The 13,217-nt window shown below is 39.9% G+C and overlaps 1 protein-coding gene across 4 annotated transcripts in view; it reads right to left on the bottom strand.

Moving 5' to 3' along the window:
- Nucleotides 1–13,217, bottom strand: part of GPR63 (G protein-coupled receptor 63) — a 61,259-nt gene that overhangs the window by 26,516 nt on the left and 21,526 nt on the right. Inside the window, exon 2 of one of the 4 annotated variants that reach the window (XM_051855448.3) lies at nucleotides 8,726–8,837. The exons of 2 other annotated variants lie outside the window; for them this stretch is intronic. The gene's annotated coding sequence lies outside the window, so the exon portion shown is untranslated. Of the gene's footprint in view, nucleotides 1–1,483; nucleotides 1,723–8,725; nucleotides 8,838–13,217 lie in introns of those variants that run through there. One more of the 4 variants, XM_089332875.1, reaches the window with a different exon arrangement.

Here is a 13,217-nt window from a genome sequence, read left to right as displayed (position 1 = left end):
CATAACAACGTGACTGCCAATTATCCCATGTCCAGGCAGTGAGTGGTCCAGGGATGGGACCATGACACTGGCTGGTCCCTCTATTTCAAGATTCTTTCTCATTTCTTTCAGATCACTCTTACTCTTACACTTCCTTTAAGACATTCTTTCCAGGAATCTTCTAGGGTCAGCTGAATGAAAGTGTGTGAGTGTGTGTGTTTGTGTGTGTGCATTTGTGTGTGTGTGCTGCTAGTATACTCTAAGCACACCTCCAGGTTGTCATTGTGGTACAATGACACAATCTCCCAAGAGGCAAGGCACATGTCATGAAATTGTTATTAGGTCTCTCAAATAAGGTAGTGAGAAGACCAATTTCTTTAAAAGTCCAGCAACACAGGATTCCTTGGGATTACATATATTCTGTTAAATACAACTATCTACCTAAGAAAATACACACATCACTATGAATATCTTTAATGAAGTAAAAAAACTGTCTCACATTTTTCAAGATTTAGAGATAATTTTAAACTAAGAGAAGGAAAGTCTTCCAAAAGGAAAGAATATTTCCTTTTCCTAACCATCAATTTCTATTGCCTGTTTCTCCACATATATTCCAAGTACCAACAGCTCTGCAACAATGTTTCAACCCAAATGACCAATACTTAGGAGTCCAATTATCTCAATAAGACATGTCTGAACTGCTGTGTTAATTAAGATGAATATAAAAACATAGGGAAAAGCTTATAATGTAATTTTAGGTCATAAAAGACAGGGTAGACTACTGAACATGTAGTATAATTATAATTTCATTTTATGTGCATGTACACTCAAGGGAAATAATAATCCAAATGCTGAAAATAATATGTTAATGGTAGTTAGAATGTGGGGGTCTCTTTTTTCCTATGTTTCTAATATGCTTTTATTATTTTTATTGGAGGACAAAAATCATTAACTTGAATCCCAAGGAATATTTTCAATGTATTTGAAAGGAAACATAAAAACATGCCTAAATGAAAATCTAATATAGTAAAACCTCAGTGTATAAGAATTATGCTTTATAGCTGAATGACCCAGCCATCACTGAGGTTAATGCATGAACCTAGCCATCTCTCTGATGAACGTATTTCTACATGCACTGATCACTGTGTAAGCCACTTTAAATCATGCTGGGACGTTGTTATAGATGCAGATCAGAAGTATGGGACACGGCTGAAGGACTGAAAGTCAAGGCTGGCCTAGTCCTGTACATCTAGAGCTCCCAGGGATCTTCTGAATGGCTAGTTTTACCCAATGCGACACAAGACTTTCTCTGGGAGTTACTAAACTCTATGTGAAGCCCACACTGATTTTCTGCTTAGCTCTCCTATCACAAAGCAGCCGGCAGGGAGCTGTGTGTGTAAAGATGTCAGACTTTTCAAAAGACAGGTTTCATTTTACAGTACGCAGAGGATGGGGTTCCAAATACCAAGAAGATAAAGGCATATTTGGGTGCACAGGCACTTACCTCATCAGCCCCAATTCTCCTCAGGCAGTTCCTCTGATTTCGTGAGGAGTCTCTAGTTTTTAACAAAGGGATTAAATGGGAGGCTGCTCTATTTTACAGACCAGGAGTGCAAGCAGAGGGAAACAGTGCAAGTGTGGGGCACAGGTCAGCTATTCATTTTATCTCCTCCATTCATGGCACTTGGATATCACTGTGAATCCTTCTCTTCACCTAAAACATCTACTATGCCCAATGGAAATCTGTGGAAAACAAGGCATGATAAACATTTTTTTAAAATCCTCAGTTGTAAAAGTATTCTCAAAGTTTATGTTCAGAAATTGTTGAAGGACCAGCACTGTGGCATAGCATATTAAGCTGCCTCTGAAGTGCCAGCATCCAATATGGGCACTGGTTCCTGCTCCAGCTACTCCTCTTCCAATCCAGCTCTCTGCTATTGGCCAGGAAAGCAGTGGAAGATGGCTCAAGTACTTGGGCCCTTGCACTCATGTAGGAGACCTGGAAGAAGCTCCTATCTCCTACCTACGGATCAGCCCAGCTCCAGCCGTTGCAGTCATTTGGGCAGTGAACCAGTGGATGGAAGGCCTCTCTGTCTCTTCCTCTCTCTCTCTCTCTCTCTTTCTCTGTAACTCTGCCTCTCAAATAAATAAGTAAATCGAAAGAAAGAAAGAAGGAAGGAAGGGAAGGAGGGAAAAGAAAGGAAGAAAGAGAGAGAGAGAGAGAGAGAGAGAGAGAGAGAGAGAGAGAGAAATTGTTGAACCCAACTGGCTTACACTTTGTTTTTAAAGAAACTCTGTAATATTTAAGGAGAGGGCCGGCGCCGCGGCTCACTAGGCTAATCCTCCGCCTTGCGGCGCCGGCACACCGGGTTCTAGTCCCGGTCGGGGCACCGGATTCTGTCCCGGTTGCCCCTCTTCCAGGCCAGCTCTCTGCTGTGGCCAGGGAGTGCAGTGGAGGATAGCCCAGGTGCTTGGGCCCTGCACCCCATGGGAGACCAGGAAAAGCACCTGGCTCCTGGCTCCTGCCATCGGATCAGCGCAGTGCGCCGGCCGCAGCGCGCCAGCCGCAGCGCGCCAGCCGCAGCGGCCATTGGAGGGTGAACCAACGGCAAAGGAAGACCTTTCTCTCTGTCTCTCTCTCTCACTGTCCACTCTGCCTGTAAAAAAAAAAAAAAAAAAAAAAAAAAAAAAAATTTAAGGAGAGAAAATAACTCTGCCATAAAAGGCATTTCATTTCTCCTCTGACAGATGTACATACATTCGTGAGTCTCCCTACAAGTATATTTTACTTTTGAGATGTTTTCTATTCTTTGATTTTTATCTCTGAGCAGTAGTATGGTTTATTTAAATAAGGGTGAGCCACATGATGACATATGAACATCTGCATGAGTCTACCAGATACTACATTTGGACTGAAACAAAACCCTGATGTGAAGACTGTCACTACCTGAAATGTAGGATACAAAAGAAATTATAAAATCCAACAAAAGAGAGGACATCTCTATCATTCTTTATGCTAATTCAAAGGGAAAAGAAAAAATATTTTATGCACAATGGTACTTAAAATAATCCAGCCTTGCTCACTTCTTACTTTATAGCTAAAACATACTAATATTTACTATGTTTATATATGTAATATACATACATATATATGTATACATATATATATGTATACATATATACATATATGTAATATATATATATATATATATATAAAGAGCAAGAAAGAGGGAGAGACATACAAAATCTTAGTAACTTTTCAACCAAAAGAGAAAATGTAAGGTATCATTGAATGCTAATTAGGTGCTACATGAAAGTATTTTCCAGTCAAATCATGCTTCTTTTCCTATTGCCTCTTTCCTAACAGTGGAGAACACAACAAAAAAACATTCCTGTAAGATTTCTCCCCAACTTTTCATAAGAGTGAGCTATAAGTAAAAATCTATATCACTCAGTCACCATTTAAAATTGCTCCACCTTCAGAGTTACTAATTTTGACCTCATTAAACATCTTCCACTCAATCTCTTACCTGAATTCCATCATTTGATACACAGTAATGCTGTCTCTGGATCCATTTTTAAGCCCACTGGTGCTTTTTTTTGTCCCCAAAGAAATATTTTATTTAAGGAATTCAAACTTAATGCATTTCATAAGTACAACTTCAGGAATATAGTACCTTCCCATCTTCCCATCGTACCCACCATCCCATCCACTCTCCCAATCCTCCTCCTTCTCCCTCTCCCACTCCCAGTCCCATTCTCCACTAAGATCCATTTTCAATTAAATTTATACACAGAAGACCAACACTAAGTACTATGCTAAGTAAAGAGTTCAACAATTTGCATGAAGAAACAAAACAAAACAACAAAAATGTTCAACAGTTGAGACAAGGGCTGTTCAAAGTCATTGCATCTGAAAGTTAATTTCACTTTTTTTTTTTTTTAGAAACAATTAACATTAAAGAAGCACCCTAGAAGGATACATCTTTTGCAAGCACTTATACATTATTATAATACAACTCTTTGAGGACAGAGGTCCTGCATGGGAAGTTAGTGCACAGAGACTCTTGTTTATTTAACAATTAACACTCATGTATGACATCAGTGATCACTCAAGGATCCAGATATGAGCTGCCTAGTCTATGAGCCTGCTGTTGGATCACTGACTCCTTTTTTTTTTTTTTTTTTTTTTTTTTTTGACAGGCAGAGTGGACAGTGAGAGAGACAGAGAGAAAGGTCTTCCTTTTGCCGTTGGTTCACCCTCCAATGGCCACCACGGCCGGCGTACCATGCTGATCTGATGGCAGGAGCCAGGTACTTATCCTGGTCTCCCATGGGGTGCAGGGCCCAAGTACTTGCGCCATCCTCCACTGCACTCCCTGGCCACAGCAGAGAGCTGGCCTGGAAGAGGGGCAACCGGGACAGAATCCGGCGCCCCGACAGGGACTAGAACCCGGTGTGCCAGTGCCGCAAGGCAGAGGATTAGCCTATTGGGCCACGGCGCAGGCCCACTGACTCCTTTTTAATTTAGTCATTATTACCAGACACTCAATCCTATCCATATGATCACTTTAACACTTAAGATGGTATTTTTATCACCCAACCTAAGGGGATTTGGAGGTCCCATGGCAGGTTTTTAAACTATACCCTTATAAGTAACAATGTATTCAGAACTATACAGTTTTACGGTTACAAACTTTATACACTTCAAAATTACAACTTCAGGAACATGGTGATTCTTCCCACCGTGCCTGCCCTCCCACCTTTACCCCCTCATTTCCTCCTCCCACTCTTACTTTTTACTGAGATCTATTTTCAATTACTTCATAAACATATGTTTAACTCCATGTTAAGTAGAGTTCAGCAAATAGTATATTACAAAAAAAACTGTTTCAAAGACAAGGGCTGTTCAAGTCATTGCTTCTCAGTGTCAATTTCACTTCTACAGATTGCCTTTTAAGATGCTCTATTAGTTATCACAGATCAGGGAGAAAATATGGTATCTGTCCCTCTGAGATTGGCTTATTTCACTAAGTATGATGTTTTCCAGTTCCATCCATTTTGTTGTAAGTGACAGATTTCTTTTGTTATTTTTAATGCTGTGTAGTGTTTCATAGTGTATATATCCCATAATTTCTTTATCTAATCTTCAGTTGATGGGCATTTGGGTTGATTCCATGTCTTAACCTATTGTGAATTGAGCTGCAATAAACATGGGGTGCAAATAACTCTTTCATATGATAATTTCATTTCACTTGGGTATATTCCCAGGAGTGGGATGGCTGAGTCATATGTCAGGTCTACATTCAGATTTCTGAGGTATCTCCATACTGTCTTCCATAGTGGCTTTACCAATTTACATTTCCACCAACAGTGGATTAGGGTACCTTTTCCCCCACATCTTCACCAGCAATTACAACTGTTTGCTGATTTCTGTATGAAGCCCATTTTAACCGGGGTGAGGTGAAACCTCATGGTAGTTTTGATTTGCATTTCCCTGATGGCTAGTGACCCTGAGCATTTTTTCATGTGTCTGTCAGCCAACTGGATTTCCTCTTTTGAAAAATGTCTGTTTAAGTACTTTACCCATTACTTCACTGGGTTGCTTGCTTTGCTGTTGTTGAGTTTCTTTATATATTCAGGTTATTAATCCTTTATCAGCTGAAAAGTTTGCAAATAATTTCTCCCATTCTGTTGATTGGCTTTTCACTTTTCTGACTGTTTCTTTTGCAGTACCGAAGCTTCTCAATTTGATGCAATCCCAACTGTTAATTTTGGCTTTGACTGCTTGTGCCTCTGGGGTCTTTTCTAAGAATTCTTTGCTGATGCCAATATCTTGCTGGATTTCCCCCATGTTCTCTAATAATTGGAAGGTATCAGGTCATAGATTTAGGTCTTTAATCCACATTGAGTCGGTCTTTGTTTAAGGGGTCTTGCTTCATCTTTCTGCATGTGGAAATCCAATTTTCCCAGCACCACCTGTTGAAGAGATTATCCTTGCTCCAGGGATTGATTTTACTCCTTTGTCAAATATAAGTTGGTTGTAGATGCTTGGATTGATTTCTAGTGTTTCTATTCTGTTCATTGGTCTATCCATCAATTTTTGGGCCAGTACCAGGTTGTTTTGGTTATAACTGCCCTGTAGTATGTCTTACAATCTGGCATTGTGATGCCTCCAGCTGTGTTTTTGTTGTACAAGATTACTTTAGCTATTCTAGGTCTCTTGTGCCTCCATATGAATTTCAGTATCATTTTTGCCATATCTGAGAAGAAGGTCTTTGGTATTTTGATTGGTATCGCGTTGAATCTGTAAATCACTTTTGGAAGAAACAACATTTTGATGATATTGATTCTTCCAATCCATGAACATGGGAGATTTTTCCATTTTTTTGTATCTTCTTTTATTTCTTTAATGTTTTGTAATTCTCATCATAGAGATCTTTGACATCCATGGTTAAATTCATTCCAAGGTATTTGATTGTGTGTGTGTGTGTGTGTGTGTGTGTGAATGGGATTGATTTTGAAGTTCTTTCTCAGCCATAGCATTGTCTGTGCATACAAAGGCTGCTGGATTTTTGTGCATTGATTTTATATCCTGCTACTTTACCAAATTCTTCTGAGTTCCAATAGTCTCTTAGTGGAGTCTTTTGAATGCCCTGTATATAGAATCATGTCATCTTTAAATAGGGATAGTTTGACTTCCTCCTTCCCAATTTGTATCCCTTTGATTTTGTTTTCTTGCCTAATGGCTTTGGCTAAAACTTCCAGGACTATATTGAATAGCAATGGTGAGAGTAAACATCCTTGTCTGGTTCCAGAGCTAAATGGGAATGCTTCCAACTTTTCCCCATTCAATAGTACACCATTAGGTTTGTCATAGATTGTGCTGATTGTGTTGAGGAATGTTCCTTCTATACCCAATTTGCTTAATGTTTTCATCATGAAAGGGTGCTGTATTTTATCAAATGCTTTCTCTGCATCTATTGAGATAATCATATGGTTTTTGTTCTTTTTTTAATAACAATGGCCAATTACACTGGCTGAGTGCTTAGTTTTATTTACCAAATTCTTACTTAGTACTTTCATATTATCCAGATGTTATTCTGAGTTCATAAATATTAACAAATCAACAGCTTTAGAATGCAGACATCATAACTATCCTCATTTATAAATGAGGAAGCTGAACAACAAAGAAATTAAGTACCTTACCCAATGTCACACTTAGTAGAGGTAGAGTTAGAACCTAGGTAGGTTGGCTCTAGTTTGTGAATCACATGCAGGAGAAAACAAAGTCTTACTCGAGAATAAGAAAAAAAATCTAAATTTGTAATAATAGTTACTATTTCCTAAATATTCACCTTAACATATAATTAACACTGACAAGCCAACCTAATGTAGAAGCTCTTTTCCCCATTTTGAAGATAAATTAACAAAGGCCCAAAGAGTGACATGCTTCCAGTAGCACAACTGGTGAGAGCTGGAACTAGAACTCAAGGAACCTCAGCATCAAAGGCTGTGCTCTTGCCAAAATGCTTTGCAACCTTTCTTATCTCCCTATGGAAGAGAAGTGGACTATATTACTTGTAATGTAACAACTTACAATATTAAAAATGCAGCCCCAAGATCTAAGCTATACCCATGGTCTAGCACCTTGAGGGTTTTATTTTTAGACTAGCCTTCCCCAAAGGCTTCAACTTTTCTTCACACAATTCCCTGAGGGCCTCAGGCAGTATAAGAACAAACATCGTGTGTAATAAAGATGAAATGATCAAAAAAATAAAATGTAGGGCAGTGACTAAAACAAGGACATTTCTGTGAGCAGCATTATACTTTCACAAGTAAAAGAGCCAAAGTATGCCTAACATGAGGAAAATTCCACCTTCCTTCATAACTATTTTCATAATGCTGACTAAAAATTAAACTGGATGATTTTTTTAAACCAAACAATTGTGGGGCTGGCTGTGGCACAGCAGGTAAAAGCCACCGCCTGCAGCACCAGCATCCCATACGGACACTGGTTCAAGCCCTGGCTGCTCCATTTCGATCCAGCTCTCTGCTATGGCCTGAGAAAGCAGTAGAAGATGGCCCAAATCTTTGGGCCCCTGTACTCACATGGGAGACCCAGAAGAAGCTCCTGGCTCCTGGCTTCAGATCAGCTCAGCTCAGCGATGGAAGACCTTTCTCTCTGTCTCTACCTTTCTCTATAACTCTTTCAAATAAATAAAATGAATCTTTAAAAAAAAATCTTATGTTTATAAAGTTAATTGAAAATAGATCTTTGTAAAAAATAAGAACTGGAATAGGAGAGGGAAGAGGAAGAAGGGTGGGAGTGCAGGCAGGGTGCAGGGTGGGAAGAATCACTACATTCCTAAAGTTTTATATATGAAATGAATGAAGTTTGTAGACCTTAAATAAAAGGTTTATAGATAAAAAATAACAATAAAATAAAATTTCAAAAAAAAGTCATATTCATGCAAGCAGAGACTACAATGGTGGCTGCCTGGAGCTGGGGTAAGAAGAAAAAGAAGGTTGCTCATCAGTGAATAAAGTGTGTCATATAAGACATATATGTTCTGGGTCCGGCACTGTGGCACAGTGGGTTGACGCCCTGGCCTGAAGCACCAGCATCCTATTTGGGCGCCGGTTCGAGACCCAGCTGCTCCACTTCCATTCCAGCTCTCTGCTATGGCCTGGGAAAGCAGTAGAAGATAGAAGATAGCCCAAGTCCTTGGGCACCTGCACTCACGTGAGAGACCCAGAGGAAGCTCCTGGCTCCTGGCTTCGGATCAGCGCAGCTCCAGCCATTGCGGTCAATTGGGGAGCAAACCATCAGATGCAAGTCCTCTCTCTGTGTAACTCTGACTCTCAAATAAATAAATAAATCTTTTAAATATATATATATATATGTTCTATAAGTTCTAGTTATCTGTTGAACAATGTAATATCTAACGTTAACAAATAGTATTGTATACTAAAATAAGGAGATATCTGTCATGTTAAATGGTCTTCTGAACACACACACACATGACACATACACACACCACAAACACTGAAGAAACTTTTGGGAACTAATGGATTATGTTTAGTGCCTTGGTTGTAGAGATAGAATCACAGGTGTATACATACATACAAAATCAGTAAGACATATACATTAAATCTATGCAATGTTATACATATACATACACACGTACACACACATAAGCTAAAAAGAGGCAGGAAGATGCCTGATGACTTTAGATTTGAAGCCATCCTACTAAAACAAAAATATAGATCAATAACTAGACCAACTTTGCATACTGATAAATCACCTGAACACAGTATGACATATGGAAATATCTTCAAGGGCTTTCCGCTCCTATCTTTACTTATTTTTAATGTGATCTGCTTCATGTTAATCAGATACCAAGAAAACATATAAAAAAGAGACAAAACCTTTGCTTCTAAAATTCCTGAAACAACTCTGTAAACATCGATAGATAAAACAATTATCTTTACACCTATTACTGTAATAAGCCTTTAATATCAGATGCTTGAATTCTCATTTGTCAATACAGTCAATGTTACACTTTAAAATCAATGAAAAAAATAATCTATATTTAGAGGAAAATCACAAATAGAAGATGCAAAAGACTATCCTTTGAAACAATGTTCAATCTCACTAAAATAGAAGTTTAAATTGAAACAAAAATGCAACGTTACGCTTTCCCTAGTACATTTTCAAAGGTTTAAAGAAGATGGAAATAATTCAAGCTGATGCTCCACCAACAGAAATGAAATATTACAGAAATTCAGGAAGCTGTATAATGCCCAGGAACTTCAGGGCAAGACAAGCTGCCCCAGACCAACACCCCCACCAAGAACACCAAATAAGGTGGGTAATTATTTTAAACCTCTGAAGATTTCTTTTTTTACTATAAACACTTTTATTTAGTAAATATAATTTTCCAAAGTACAGTTTATGGATTACAATGGCTTTTTATTTCTAAGAGCTAACAAAGTAGGGAGGACTTCAAAGCCAAGATCTCAGAAAGAAGGAAAGCATGGAAAAGTGACGCAGCTCTACACTCTGGGATACTTTTTCCCTGAAGGCAGGAGCCAATTCTAAAAAGCAGGCTCAGAGCGCTTCTCAAAGCAGCTGAAAAGCTGAGAGCCTGGAAAGTGGCAGCTGAAAGTCTTAAAGGCAGCTGAGATGCTTGAAAGTTGAGTAAAAGAGGCAGCTGGGAGGTTGAAAAGCTGAGCAGAGCACAGCCTTAAGGGGCAGGAAGCTGGCATTCAGGGTCCACAGAAGAGTAAGAGATTACTTCTAAAGACTTCGCTCTTAGAAGAGGCTAGGACAGAAATTAGAGTCCTCATAATGGAATACCAGCCTCTGATTAGCTCAACTTCAAGTTTCTTAATCTTCATTAGGTTTCCAAACCACTTTTTTTTTTTTTCAAAGATTTATTTATTATTTTTTTGAAAGGCAGAGTTACAGAGAAGCAGAGAGAAAGAGGGAAAGAGAGAGAAAGTCTTCCATCCACTGGTTCATTCCCCTAATGGTCACAATGCTGGAAGTGGGCCAATTTGAAGCCAGGAGCTTCCTGTGGGTCTCCCAGGCAGGTGCAGGGGCCAAAGGACTTGAGCTATCTTCCCCGCCTTTCTAGGCCACAGCAGAGAGCTGGATAGGAAGTGCAGCAGCCGGGACTCAAACTGGCACCCACATGGGATGCTCAAACTGCAGGTGGAGACTTTACCCACTATCCCACAGCACAAACCCCAAATCACATTTATTTTTAAGATGCAAATAAAGTAGCAGGCATGTCACAGCAGGTTCAGCAGTTGCTTAGGATACCTGCATCCCATATCAGAGTGCCTGTTCAAGTCCAAGGGACTCCTCACTTCCAATTAACCATCCTGCCAATTCACCTGGGAGGCACCTAAGCACTTGGGTTCCCACCACCCTCATGGGAGACCCGGATGGAGTTCTGGGCTCCTGGTTTCAGTCCCAGTCTTGGCTGTTGAAGGCATTCAAGGAGTGAACCGGACGGATCCCTTGTCTCCCCTTTCTCTCTTTCTCTCTGTCACTGCCTTTCAAATAAATAAATAAATCTTTTTTAAAAAGGCACTAGAGATAGAGATTTATAAAGTTGACCAAAAGGCATAATCATGAGAAGGCAAAGATAAGTCAGAAGGCAGAATCACATAGCTGATAAAGATTTACACCTTGAATGTATGTGTGTGTGTATGTATGCTGATATATGCATAAGAAAAAGACCACCCACTTGAAAGATGAACAAAGGAGTTAAACAAATGTTCATAAAGATATCCAAAAAAGAAATTTCCACAGCATATATAAAGGTGTTCTCCCTCACCACTCATTAGGAAAATACAAATAAAAATCACATGACACAAATCCAGCAGAAAAACTTTAAAAAAGGAAAATACCAAATGTCAGTGAAAATATGGTGAAAATGGAACTTCCATACATTGCTATTGGAAAAATTAATAACTACAGGAAGTAGTTTGCTATTTACAGTAAATGTATTGTCATGTCTGCAGCACTATTTGAAACAACCAAATAATTGATTAGCAAAAAATATCCATCAAAAGTAGAAATACTCAGGGGCCAGCATTGTGGTTCAGTGGGTACATGCAACACCAGCATACCATATGGGCACCAGCTGGCATCCCGGCTGCTCCACTTCCAATCCAGCTTCCTGCTAATACACCTGGGAAAGCAGTGGAAATTGGCCCAAGTGCTTGGGCCCCTAAGCATAATCTTAACCACTGTATCCAGCACCCACCTCTGTGTACTACTTTTTTTCAGATTTCACTGTTATGCCTTTACAATTTGTGCATCTTCGTATTTGTATATAAAACTCCGAAAAGTTTATTAAGCATAATAAGCATTTTAAAATTTTCTGGGAGCCAGCATTGTAGCATAGCAGATTAAGCCTCTGCCTGCAATGCCAGCATTCTATATGCCATTTCGAGACCTGGCTGCTCCGCTTCCAATCCATCTTCCTGCTAACACAGCTGGGAAAGCAGGGTAAGATGGCCCACGTGTTTGGGCCCCTGTACTCACATGGGAGACCCAGAAGAAGCTCCAGAATGGCCATTTGGGAAGTGAGCCAACAGATAGAAGTGCTCTCTCTCGCTCGCTCGCTCACTCACTCTCTCTGTCTCTCCATCTCTCTCTCTCTGAAACTATGGCTTTCAAATAAACAAAAAATAAATTTTTTAAAAGAAACTTTCTGGAAATTTTAGTTTTAAGGGTCTACTCAAGAAGTATTTTTAAATGTTATTTAGAAGTTTATGTAATTAAAATATATATAAAACCTTTAAGACCTTGGGTTAATAACACCAAAAGAATAGTCTAGAGACCGGCGCTGTGGCACATTGGGTTAAAGCCCTGGCCTGAAGCGCCAGCACCCCATATAGGCGCCGGTTCCAGTCCCGGCTGCTCCTCTTCCAATCTAGCTCTCTGCTATGGCTGCGATAGCAGTAGAAGATGGCCCAAGTCCTTGGGCCCCTGCACCCGCATGAGAGACCCAGAAGAAGCTCCTGGCTCCTGGCTTCCAATTGGCACAGCTCCGGCCATTGCAGCCATCTGGGGAGTGAACCAACGGATGGAAGACCTCTATGTCTCTCTCTCTCTGCCTCTCTTCTCTCTGTGTAACTCTGACTTTCAAATAAATAAAATAAATCTTTAAAATAGTCTATAAAAGAAAACATGGGAGGCCGGCACCGTGGCTCAATAGGCTAATCCTCCACCTGTGGCGCCTGCACACCGGGTTCTTGTCCCGGTCGGGGCACCGGATTCTGTCCCAGTTGCTCCTCTTCCAGGCCAGCTCTCTGCTGTGGCCCGGGAAGGCAGTGGAGGATGGTCCTGCACCCCATGGGAGACCAGGAGAAGCACCTGGCTCCTGGCTTCGGATCAGCGCGGTGCGCCGGCCGCAGCAGCCATTGGAGGGTGAACCAACGGAAAAGGAAGACCTTTCTCTCTGTTTCTCTCTCTCACTGTCCACTCTGCCTGTCAAAAAAAAAAAAAAAAATTAAAAAAGAAAAGAAAACATGAGTAACTTGAACCTCATCAAAATTCAACATTTTGTACTTCAAAATACATTAAGAAAAATGAAAAGCCAAACAACAGACTGAAAGTATGAGGTTATCTGAAAAAAATGTAGAAAAATTTTTACAGCAAAATAAACATCTTTCAATCTCATTTTTCACACTTTTAAAAGTCCCTTCATATTTGC

The sequence above is a fragment of the Oryctolagus cuniculus genome, chromosome 5 (assembly GCF_051225735.1).
Source record: "Oryctolagus cuniculus isolate XC-2025 breed Fujian yellow rabbit chromosome 5, ASM5122573v1, whole genome shotgun sequence".
Taxonomy (NCBI): Eukaryota; Metazoa; Chordata; class Mammalia; order Lagomorpha; family Leporidae; genus Oryctolagus; species Oryctolagus cuniculus.
The sequence above is the reverse complement of the archived record's forward strand: the minus strand, read 5'-3'. Positions and strand labels throughout refer to the sequence as shown.